This window comes from Carcharodon carcharias, chromosome 19, assembly GCF_017639515.1.
Source record: "Carcharodon carcharias isolate sCarCar2 chromosome 19, sCarCar2.pri, whole genome shotgun sequence".
In the NCBI taxonomy this organism is placed as follows: domain Eukaryota; kingdom Metazoa; phylum Chordata; class Chondrichthyes; order Lamniformes; family Lamnidae; genus Carcharodon; species Carcharodon carcharias.
The window spans coordinates 70,432-82,986 of record NC_054485.1 but is presented as its reverse complement, the minus strand read 5'-3'; the positions used below and the strand labels follow the sequence as shown (position 1 = coordinate 82,986).

Genomic DNA, 12,555 nt, shown 5'->3' with positions numbered 1-12,555 from the left:
AGCTACAATACAGGACTGCTTCCTTACCAAACAGCATAAGCAGCAAGTGATAGACAGAGCTAAGCAATTCCACAACCAACAGATCAGATCTAAGCTCTGCAGTCCTGCCACATCCAGTTGTGAAAGGTGGTGGACAATTAAACAATTCACTGGAGGAGGAGGCTCCACAAATATCTTCATCCTCAATGATGGGGCAGTCCGGCACATCAGTGCAAAAGATAAGGCTTAAGCATGTGCAACAATCTTCAGCCAGAAGTGCCGAGTGGGAGATCCATCTTAGCCTCCTCTGGAGGTCCCCAGCATCTCAGACGTCAGTCTTCAGTCAATTCGATTCACTCCATGTGAAAGCAAGAAACAGCCGGATACTGCAAAGGCTATGGGCCCTGACAATATTCTGGCAATAATACTGAAGACTTTTGCTCCAGTACCTGCCATGTCCCTAGCCAAGCTGTTGCAGTATACATTGGCATTTACCCAGCAATTTGGAAAATTGCCCAAGTATGTCCTATACACAAAAAGCAGGGCAAATCCAATCCAGTCAATTACAGCCCCATCAGTCTACTCTCGATCACCAGTAAAGTGATGGAAGGGATCATCAACAGTGCCATCAAGCAGCACTTGCTTAGCAATAACCTGTCACTGACACCCAGTTTGGGTTCCGCCAGGGCCACTCAGCTCCTGACCTCATTATTGCTCGGTTCAAACATGGATAAAAGAGCTGAACCAAGTGTGGTATCAAGGAGCCCTCGCAAAACTGAAACCAATGGGAATCACAGGGAACATTCTCCCCTGGTTGGAGCCATACCTGGCACAAAGGAAGATGGGTATGGTTGTAACTATTGGAGTGCCACAGGGATCAGTGATGGGTCCTCAACTATTTACAATCTATATCAATGACTTTGATGAAGAGAACGAATGGTAGCGAACTGCCGATGACACCAAGATAGGTAGGAAAGTAAGTTGTCAAAAGGAGGTAGAGAGTTTGCAAAGGGATATAGACAAGTTAAGTGAGTGGCAAAAATTTGGCAGATGGAATATAACTTGGGTAAATGTGAACTTGTTCGCTTTGGCAGGAAGAATAGAAAAGCAGCATACTATTTAAATGGCGAAAGATTGAAGGACTCAGTGGTACAGAGGGATTTAGGTGTCCTGGTCCATGATCACAAAGTTGGTATGCAGGTACAGCAAGTGATTAGGAGGGCAAATGGAATGTTGGCATTTATTGCAAGAGGAATAGAATATAAAAGTAGGGAAGTTTTTCTACAGCTGTACAGGACCTGGTGAGACCATATCTGGAGTTTTAAATGAGACCAAAACTGCACTTATTTGAAAAAAGATAGAATTGCTTTAGAAGACGCTTCAGAGAAGGTTCACTGGACTGATTCCTGGGAAGAAGGGGTTGTCTTGTGAAGAAAAGTTGAACAGGTTAGTCCTATACCCATTGGAGTTTAGTAGAATAAGCGGTGTTCTTATTGAAATATAAGATCCTGAGGGGACTTGACAGGGTGGATACCTATAGGATGTTTCCTTTTGTTGGGGAGACTAAAACTAGGGGACATAGTTTAAAAATAAGGCAGAGATTTAAGGCACAGGAGAGGAGAAACTTTTTCTTCCAAAGGATCGCTGGTGTGTGGAATTCTCTTCCCCAGAAAACAGTGGAGGCTTAGTCTTTGAATTTATTTATGGCAGAGTTAGACAGATTTCTATTTGGCAAGGGAGTCATGGGTTATGGGGGCAGGCAGGAAAGTGGAGCTGAGACCACAAGCAGATCAGCCATGATCTTATATGATCATATGAACATACGAAATAGGAGCAGAAGTAGGTCAATTGGCTCCTCCACCCTGCTCTGCCATTTAATAAGATCATGGCTGATCTGTTTGTGTTTCGAGTTTCACATTCCCATCTATTCCCGATAACCCCTGATTCCCTTGCCTAACAAGAATCTATCTACCTCTGCCTTAAAAATATTCAATGACCACGCTTCCAACACCTTCTGAGACAGAGTTCCAGTCACACAACCCTCTGAGAGAAAACATTTCTACTCATCCCTGTCCTAAAAGGGCGACCCCTCATTTTAAAACAGTGCCCCCTAGTTCTGTACTCACCCACAAGAGAAAACATCCTTTCCACATCCACCTTGTCAAGGTCATTCAGGATCTTACATACTTCAACCAAATCATCCCTCACTCTTCTAAATTCCAGTAGAAACAAGCCCAGCCTGTCCAACCTATCCTCATAAGACAACCCGCTCATTCCAGGCATCAATCTAGTAAACATCCTCTGAACTGCCTCCAAAGCATTTACATCCTTCCTTAAATAAGGAGACCAAAACTAGACACTATATTCGAGATGCGGTCTCACCAACGCCCTGTATAACTGAAGCATAACATCCTTATTTTTATAAAAGCAAAATACTGCGAATGCTGGAAATCTGAAACAAAAACAGAAAATGCTGGAAAAACTCAGCAGGCCTGACAGCATCTGTGGAGAGAGAAAAAAAGCAAAGTTAAAGTTTCGAGTCCTTATGACCCTTCTTCAGAGCTGAAAAGAAATGGAAATGTGATGAAATTTATACTGTTTAATGGGGATGGGGCAGATGGAGCTGGATAGAAGGCCAGCAATAGGTGGAGGTAAAGGAGGGATTGACAAAAATATCATGAACAAGAGGACAAAGGGATTGTTAATGGTAGTGATTAGTGCTAAAAAAAGTGATAATGGTGGCAGAAAGGTAAGAAAGCAAAATGTGATATAGCAGAACAAGGATAGCATTGTGCAAAAGAACAACATGGAACAAGTGACAAAACAAAAACAGAATTACCTGGAAAAACTCAGCAGGTCTGACAGCATCAGCAGAGAAGAAAAGAGTTGACGTTTTGAGTCCTCATGACCCTTCAACAGAACTGAGTAATATTAGGAGGGGGGTGAAATATAAGCTGGTCTAAAGTGGGGGGGGAGAGAGAGAGAGAGAAGTGCCCCACCGACCCACCTCCCCACCCACCCCCACCAACTTCTCTTCCCCTACATTAGACCAGCTTAAATTTCACCCCTCTCCTAACATTACTCAGTTCTGTTGAAGGGTCATGAGGACTCGAAACGTCAACTCTTCTTCTCTGCCAATGCTGCCAGCTAGACCTGCTGAGTTTTTCCAGGTAATTCTGTTTTTGTTTTAGATTTTCAGCATCCGCAGTTTTTTGTTTTTATCTCTGGAACAAGTGACAGATGGCCCTGTAGGGGATGGGGCAGGGGTGGGGAGAAAAAGGATAGAAAATGGGGAAAAAAGAGGATAAAACCACTGATAAATGAATGAAAATAAAACATGTGGGTAAAATATGAATGTAGAAGAAAGGGGGTAATGATGGGAGAGAGAGTTCACGGTCTGAAGTTGCTGAACTCAGTGTTAAATCCAGAAGGCTGTAAGGTGCCTAACCTCATCCGATTAGGCACTTTGTTAATCCCTCCTTTGCCTCCACCTATCACCGGCCTTCTATCCAGCTCCAACTGCCGCATCCCCCTTAAACAGTATAAATTTCATCACATTTCCACTTCCACTTCTCTTCAGCTCTGAAGAAAGATCATAAGGACTCAAAACTTTTCTTTTCTCTCTCTCCACAGATGCTGTCAGACATCCTTTTATGTTCAATTCTTCTAGTAATAAAGGATAGCATTCCATTAGCTTTCTTGATTACATGCTGTACCTGCATGCTAACTTTTTGCGACTCATGCACGAGAACACCGAGATCCCTCTGCACCTCGGAATTCTGCAGTCGTTCTCCGTTTCAGTAATACACTGCTTTTTTATTCTTCCTGCCAAAGTGAACAACTTCACATTTTCCCACATTATACTCCACCTGCCAGACTTTTGCCGCTCACTCAACCTATCTTACATCTTCTTCACAACATACTTTCCTATCTTTGTGTCGTCTGCAAATTTAGCCACCATGCCTTCGTTCCCCTCATCTAAGTTATTGATGTAAATTGTAAAATGTTGAGGCCCCAGCACAGACCCTTGCAGGACTCCACTCATCACATCCTGCCAATCAGATGAAGATCCATTTATGCAGACTCTGTTTTCTGCCAACCAACCAATCTTCTATCCACGCTAATATGTTACCCCCTACATCATGAGCTTTTATTTTCCGCAATAATCTTTAATGGGCGCCTTATCAAATGCTTTCTGGAAATGCAAGTACAGTACGTCCACAGGCTCCCCTTTATCCACTGCACATATTACTCCTTCAAAGAGCTCTAATAAATTAAACGTGATTTCCCTTTCACAAAACCATGCTGACTCTTCCCAATTACCTTGAGATTTTGTAATTACCCAGCTATAAACACTTTAATGATCAATTCTAATAGCTTCCCCACAACAGACCTCAAGCTAACTGGCCTATAGTTTCATGCTTTCAGCCTCCCTCCATTCTTGAATCGAGGGGTTATATTTGCTACTTTCCAGTCTGATAGAACCTTTCCAGAATCTAGGGAGTATTGGAAAATTAACACCAATGCATCTACTACTTTATTACATTAGCCACCTCTTTTAAGACCTTAGGATGAAGTCCATCAGGACCTGGAGACTTGTCAGCCCACAGCTCCATTAATTTGCTCAGTACTACTTCCCTAGTGATTGTAATTTCACCAAGTTCCTCTCTCCCCTCCACCTCCTGATTTACAGCTATTGCTGGAATGTTTTTTGTATGCCCTATAGTGAAGACAGAAGCAAAATATTTGTTCATTTCATCTGCCATTTCCTTATCTACTACTAACTTCCCACTGTCACTCTCTAGAGGACCTACACCTATTGCGCCTATTTTCCTGTTTAAATACCTGTAGAAACTCTTGCCAGCCAGTTTTACATTTCTAACTAGCTTCCTCTCATACTCTAATTTCTTTCTGCTGATTAACCTTTTAGTCACTCTGTATATTCTGACCTGTCACTCTTCTTTGTGCAGTTAGATGCTTTTTCCTTAAGTTTGATACTAAGTTTGATACTAACTTCTTTATTTAACCACAGATGGTGGGTTCTCACTTTAGAGTTTTTCTTTATAGCAGAAATATACTCATTCTGAAATATCCCCTTAAATGAGTGTCACTGCTTCTCTATTGATCTAACCCCTGGCCTAGTATCCCAGTTCACTTCAGCTAGCCAAGTTTTCATGCCCACATAATTGCCCTTATTTAAGTTTAAAATACTAGTCTTCAGACCCATTCATCTCCCTTTCATTCTGGATGTAAAATTCAATCATATTGTGGTCACTGCTACCTAGGGCTGCCTTTACTCTGAGATCATTAATTAATCCTGTCACATTACACAATATCAAGTCTAATATAACCTGCTCTTTGAATGGTTCCAGAACATGCTAAAAAAAAAACTGCGGATGCTGGAAATCCAAAACAAAAACAGAATTACCTGGAAAAACTCAGCAGGTCTGGCAGCATCGGCGGAGAAGAAAAAAGAAACTATCTCAAAAGCATTCTATGAACTCCTCGTCCATGCTACTACCGCCAATCTGGTTTTTCCAATTTAAATGTAGATTAAAGTCACCCATGATTATTGCCATCCCTTTATCACAAACACCCAATATTTTTTCTTGTACACTTTGTCCAACATTGTGGTTACTGTTAGGGGATTGAAGACCACTCCCATGAGTGTCTTCTTCCTCCTACTATTCCTCATCTCCACCCAAACCAATTCTACATCCTGTTCTCCTGAACCAAGCTCATTGGGTATATTTGCATTGGAGGTGGTGCAGCAAAAGTTTCACCAGATTGGTTCCTGGGATGAGGGGTTGAGTCAATTGAGCCAATACTCTCTAGAATTTAGAAGAATGAGACGTAATCTCATTGAAAAGCACAAAAAAGCACAATATTCTGAAAGGGTTTAACAGGATAGACACTGCAAGGTTGTATCTCCTAGCTGGGGAATCTAGAACATGGGGCACAGTCTCAGGGTTAGGAGTTGATCATTTACAACTCAGATGAGGGGAAGTTTCTTCACTGAGAAGGTGGTGACTGTTTGGAATCCTTTATCCGAGAGGCTTGTAGATGCTCCATTGTTGAATATATTTAGGGCTGAGATTTTTGATCTCCAAGAAATCAATAGATATTGGGAGCAATTAGTAAAGGGGATTTGAGGCAGATGATTAGCTGTGATTGTACTGAATGGCAGAGCAGACTCAAGCAGATCTATGGTCTACTCCTATTTGCTTGTTATGTTCTGTGTCGTCCTGGCTTTCTGCAACAGCAACCCAGGTCCTCATCCATTCGCCTTAGCCCTGCAAATTTTCTCTGTTCAGCTACTTGTTCAATTCCCTTTTAAATGCCACGATTGAATCAGCTCTCTCTCCACCACTCTCTCAGTCAGTACATTCCAGATCAAAAACCACTTGCATAAAAAAAGTTATTTCATATGGCCTTTGCTTCTTTTGCCAATCACCTTAAATTGGTTCCTCTGGTTCTTGACTCTTCAGCCAATGGGGAAACTGCACACAGTATTCCAGGTGTGGTGTCACCAATACCCTGTACAATTAGAACCTTAGAATCATAGAAGAATTACTGCACAGAAAGAGGCCATTTGGCCCATCGTGTCTGCTCCAGCCAAAAATAAAAAACGAACCGCCCATTCTAATCCCACCTTCCAGCACCTGATCAGTAGTCTTGCAGGTTACAGCACTTCTGGTGCAGGACCAGGTATCTTTTAAATGAGTTGAGGGTTTCTGTCTCCACCAATTGTCGCAAGACTTCTTTATTCCCGTACTCCAATCCCTTTGCAATAAAGGCCAACATGCCATTTGCTTGCTGTACCTACATGCTAACTTCATGCATTCCTTGTATGATCACACCTAAGTCTCTTTGAACATCAACATGTACAAATTTCACACCTTTAAAAAATATTTTCTATTCTTACAACCAAACTGAATAACTTCACATTTCTCTGCATTATACTCCGTCTGCCCACTCACATAACCTGTCTATACTTCTTCTCAGGCTCTCTGTGTCCTCCTCACAGTTTACCTATCCACCTAGCTTTGTATCATCAGCGAACTGAGACACAATACTCCCCGTCTCTTCATCCAAGTCATTAATACAGGTTGTAAGTAGCTGAGGCTCCAGCACTGATCATTGCAGCACTCCACGACTGTCTGCCAACTTGAAAATGCGCCTTTTATCCCTACTCTTTGCTTCCTGTCTATTAACCAATCCTCTATGCATGCTAATACATCACCCCTAATTCCACAAGCCCTTATCTTGCTTCTTTACCTTCTGTGTGGCGCCCTAGCAAATGTCTTTTGGAAATCCAGGTACACTACAACGGAGACATGAGGGGAAGCTTTTTCACGCAATGGGTGGTTAAGATCTGGAAATGCTGGCCGATAGTGTGGTGGAGGCAGGTTCAATCAAGACCTTAAAGAGGGAATTAGATAATTATCCGAAAAAGAGAAATGTGCAGGGTTATGGCAAAAGGATGGAGAATGGCACTAGGTGTATTGCTCATTCAGAGAGCTGGAACAGACATGATGCAACTCCAACACTTTCCCACACATTGAAATGTAATATTAGAGCTTAATCAGAACCAGAATTACTGAGGTTGGCTATAGGCTGAAGGAGGTCTATTATTGTTGGACTTTCATTCCAAATTATAGCACAGTACATTACAACAGTGATTCCATTACAAATGCCAGGTTTTAAATACAGATGGCCTTTCTAATTCTTCTTTATCAATTTTAGCCCATCTAGTATCTCAACTAAAAGGTAGATCATTCTTAGCTAATCTAATTGAATATTTTGGTGAAGTAACAGAGAAGGTTGTTAAAGGGAATGCAATGGATGTTGTCTGTATTGTTTGTCTACATTATGATGATGTTGGTAGAGACCAGTAACACTTATTTTTATGAACTCGGAAAACCAGGTTTTTACTAAAAGAATGAAGCCAAAAGGTTTGAAATCAAAAGAATTTTACTAAACAAAAATGAAAAACATGAATATTCATAACTATACTATCTTAAATGGTCAGGTACATTAAATATATTAAAAGTATAATGAACACAGTTACTTCTTTTCTAAACTGAACTTTTAAAAAATGTATTTGTTCATGGGATGTGGGTGGAGCTAGCTAGACGAGCATTTTATTGCCCATCCCTAATTGCCCATGGCATTTAAGAGCCAACCACAGGGGTCTGGAGTCACATGTAGGCCTGACCAGGTAAGGACGGCAGAATTTCTTCCCTAAAGGACATTAGGTTTTTACGACAATCGGCAATGCTTTCATAACCCTAACCCTAATGCTTTCATGATCATCATCGGACTTTTAATTCCAGATTTTTATTGAATTCAAATTTCACCATAAGCCATGGCGGGGTTCGAACCCGGTCCCTGGAGCATTACCACGGATCTCTGGAATACTAATCTAGTGCCAACACCACTATACCACCGCCTTCCCCAAATTCTTAACTCAAATCTCCTTCTACCCTACTAGACTTACACTCCCAAAACTCAAGTCAGATACTTATCCAAAATTAGAGGATTAACCACTTGATCTGACTACTGCTTTGGAGATTTGTGTAAGGATTGATATTTCTTGGGCAAAAACAAAAATAGCTGGAAAAACTCAGCAGGTCTGACAGCATCTGCAGAGAGGAATATAGTTGACGTTTCAAGTCCGTATGACTCTTCATCAGAACTAAGGAAATAGAGAAATGAGGTGAAATATAAGCTGGTAGAGGGGGCTGGGACAGGTAGAGCTGGATATGGGGCCAGTGATAGGTGGAGGCAAAGAAGAGATTGTCAAAGACGTCACAGACAAAAGGACAAAGGGGAGTTGATGGTGGTGATATTATCTAAGGAATGTGCTAATGGGGATATTAAGGGTAGCAAGCAGGACAAGCCAGTGGCAGATGGCCGTGGTTGGGGGTGGGATGGGGGAAAGGATCGAAATGGGCTAAAAGGTGGAGATAAAACAATAGATCGAAATAAATTTAAAAATTAGGTGGGAGAAGTTCAGATCTGGAATTGTTGAACTCAATGTTAAGTCCAGAAGGCTGTAAAGTGCCTGGTCGCAAGATGAGGTGCTGTTCCTCCAGTTTGCGTTGGGCTTCACTGGAACAATGCAGCAGGCCAAGGACGGACATGTGGGCATGAGAGCAGGGTGGAGTGTTAAAATGGCCAGCGACAGGGAGGTCTGGTTCATTCTTGTGGACAGACCGAAGGTGTTCTACAAAGCAGTCACCCAGTCTGCGTTTGGTGTCTCCAATGTAGAGGAAACCGCATTGGGAGCAACGAATGCAGTAGACGAAATTGAGGGAAGTGCAAGTGAAATGCTGCTCCATTTGAAAGGAGTGTTTGGGCCCTTGGACGGTGAGGAGGGATGAAGTAAAGGGGCAGGTGTTGTACATTCTGTGGCTGCATGGGAAGGTACCATGGGAGGGGGTTGAGGAGAAGGGGGTGATGGAGGAGTGGACCAGGGTGACCCAGAAGGAACGATCCCTGCAGAATGCTGCCGGGGGTGGGGGTGAAGGGAAGATGTGTCTTGTGTTTTGGAAGGGGAGAGAAAAGGGGGCGTAGAGGTGGGGGGCGGAGAGGGGAGGGGAGGAGGGGGGAGGGGAGGAGGGGGGCGGGGGCGGAGGGGAGGGGAGGGGGGGAGGGTGAGGGGGAGGGTGAGGGGGGAGGGTGAGGGGGGAGGGGGAGGGCAAGAGGGGGGAGGGTGAGGGGGAGGGCAAGAGGGGGGAGGGTGAGGGGGAGGGCAAGAGGGGGAGGGCGGGAGGGCAAGAGGGTGAGGGCGGGAGGGCAAGAGGGCGAGGGCGGGAGGGTGAGGGCGAGGGCGGGAGGGTGAGGGCGAGGGCGGGGGGGCGAGGGCGAGGGCGGGGGGGCGAGGGCGAGGGCGGGAGGGCGAGGGCGGGAGGGCGAGGGCGGGAGGGCACGAGAGGGGGAGGGCACGAGAGGGGGAGGGCACGAGAGGGGGAGGGCACGAGAGGGGGAGGGCACGAGAGGGGGAGGGCACGAGAGGGGGAGGGCGGAGGGCGAGGGGCGAGAGGGCGAGGGCGCGAGGGGGGAGGGGGGAGGGCGGAAGGGGCGGGAGGGGGGGGCGAGAGGGGGGGGCGAGAGGGGGGGCGAGAGGGGGGGAGGAGGAGGGGGAGGGGCGGGGCGAGAGGGGAGGAGAGTAGGGTTAGGGGGGGCGAGAGGGGGGAGGGGGCGGGGGGCGAGAGGAGGAGGGCGAGAGGGGGGAGGGTGACGGGGGGAGGGTGGACTGGGGGGGGAGGGCGTGGGGGGGGAGGGCGTGGGGGGGGAGGGCGAGGGGGGGGAGGGCGAGGGGGGGGAGGGCAGGAGGGGTGAGAGGGGGGGAGAGTGGGTGGCGAGAGGGGGGGTGCGAGGGGGGGGAGAGGCGGGGCGAGGAGGAGGAGGAGGGGGAGGGGGGCGAGGAGGAGGAGGAGGAGGGGGAGGGGGGCGAGGAGGAGGAGGAGGGGGGCGAGGAGGAGGAGGGGGGGGAGGGGGGGCGAGGAGGAGGAGGAGGGGGAGGGGGGCGAGGAGGAGGAGGAGGGGGAGGGGGGCGAGGAGGAGGAGGAGGGGGAGGGGGGCGAGGAGGAGGAGGGGGAGGGGGGCAAGGAGGAGGAGGAGGGGGGCGAGGAGGAGGAGGAGGGGGAGGGGGCGAGGAGGAGGAGGAGGGGAGGGGGGGCGAGGAGGAGGAGGAGGGGGAGGGGGGCGAGGAGGAGGAGGGGGAGGGGGGCAAGGAGGAGGAGGAGGGGGGGCGAGGAGGAGGAGGAGGGGGAGGGGGGGGCGAGGAGGAGCAGGAGGGGGAGGGGGCGAGGAGGAGGGGAGGGGAGGGGCGAGGAGGAGGGGAGGGGGAGGGGGCGAGGAGGAGGGGGAGGGGGCGAGGAGGAGGGGGAGGGGGGCGAGGAGGAGGAGGGGGAGGGGGGGCAAGGAGGAGGAGGAGGGGGGCGAGGAGGAGGAGGAGGGGGAGGGGGGGCGAGGAGGAGGAGGAGGGGGAGGGGGGGCGAGGAGGAGGAGGAGGGGGAGGGGGGGCGAGGAGGAGGAGGAGGGGGAGGGGGGCGAGGAGGAGGAGGGGGAGGGGGGCAAGGAGGAGGAGGAGGGGGGCGAGGAGGAGGAGGAGGGGGAGGGGGAGGGGTCGAGGAGGAGGGGGAGGGGGAGGGGGGGCGAGGAGGAGGAGGGGGAGGGGGAGGGGGGCGAGGAGGAGGAGGAGGGGGAGGGGGCGAGGAGGAGGAGGAGGGGGAGGGGGCGAGGAGGAGGAGGAGGGGGAGGGGTGAGGAGGAGGAGGAGGAGGGGGAGGGGGCGAGGAGGAGGAGGAGGGGGAGGGGGGGCGAGGAGGAGCAGGAGGGGGAGGGGGCGAGGAGGAGCAGGAGGGGGAGGGGGCGAGGAGGAGCAGGAGTGGGAGGGGGGGCGAGGAGGAGGAGGGGGAGGGGGAGGGGGGGCGAGGAGGAGGAGGGGGAGGGGGAGGGGGGGCGAGGAGGAGGAGGAGGAGGAGGGGGAGGGGGCGAGGAGGAGGAGGAGGGGGAGGGGGCGAGGAGGAGGAGGAGGAGGGGGAGGGGGCGAGGAGGAGGAGGAGGGGGAGGGGGCGAGGAGGAGGAGGAGGGGGCGAGGAGGAGGAGGGGGAGGGGGGGCGAGGAGGAGGGGGAGGGGGCGAGGAGGAGGAGGAGGGGGAGGGGGCGAGGAGGAGGAGGAGGGGGAGGGGGCGAGGAGGAGGAGGAGGGGGAGGGGGCGAGGAGGAGGAGGAGGGGGAGGGGGCGAGGAGGAGGAGGAGGGGGAGGGGGCGAGGAGGAGGAGGGGGAGGGGGCGAGGAGGAGGAGGAGGAGGAGGGGGCGAGGAGGAGGAGGGGGCGAGGAGGAGGAGGAGGGGGAGGGGGCGAGGAGGAGGAGGAGGAGGGGAGGAGGAGGGGGCGAGGAGGAGGGAGGGGGCGAGGAGGAGGAGGAGGGGGAGGGGGCGAGGAGGAGGAGGAGGGGGAGGGGGCGAGGAGGAGGAGGAGGGGGAGGGGGCGAGGAGGAGGAGGAGGGGGAGGGGGCGAGGAGGAGGAGGAGGGGGAGGGGGCGAGGAGGAGGAGGAGGGGGCGAGGAGGAGGAGGAGGGGGCGAGGAGGAGGAGGGGGAGGGGGCGAGGAGGAGGAGGAGGGGGAGGGGGCGAGGAGGAGGAGGAGGGGGCGAGGAGGAGGAGGGGGAGGGGGAGGGGGCGAGGAGGAGGAGGGGGAGGGGGAGGGGGCGAGGAGGAGGAGGGGGAGGGGGAGGGGGCGAGGAGGAGGAGGGGGAGGGGGAGGGAAGAGGAGGAGGAGGGGGGGGGTGGGGGGGGAGAATTTACAACAAACACCGGATCCTTCGGAGCCCAACTCAGGCCCCCGGCCCGCGAATCCCTGAGGCCCCATCCCGGGGGCAGCAAAACTCACCGTCCCTGCGTCAGGCCTCGTCCCTGTGTCGCCAACTGGAGAACAGAGCTGAACGGGAGCGCGCGCGCACAGCCAGTCCCCGTATCGCGGGAGCTCGCCCACATAGACAGTCCAGTGTCGCGGGAGCGCGCACACACACCCAGTCCCGTGTCGCGGCGCGCGCACACACACCCA

General features: G+C 50.6%; 1 protein-coding gene across 2 annotated transcripts in view; it reads right to left on the bottom strand.

Moving 5' to 3' along the window:
• Positions 1 to 12,555, bottom strand: part of tmem39b (transmembrane protein 39B) — a 115,754-nt gene that overhangs the window by 102,574 nt on the left and 625 nt on the right. The window contains exon 1 of one of the 2 annotated variants that reach the window (XM_041212088.1): positions 12,382 to 12,470. The exons of the other annotated variant lie outside the window; for it this stretch is intronic. The gene's annotated coding sequence lies outside the window, so the exon portion shown is untranslated. Of the gene's footprint in view, positions 1 to 12,381; positions 12,471 to 12,555 lie in introns of those variants that run through there. 2 annotated transcript variants of the gene reach the window in all.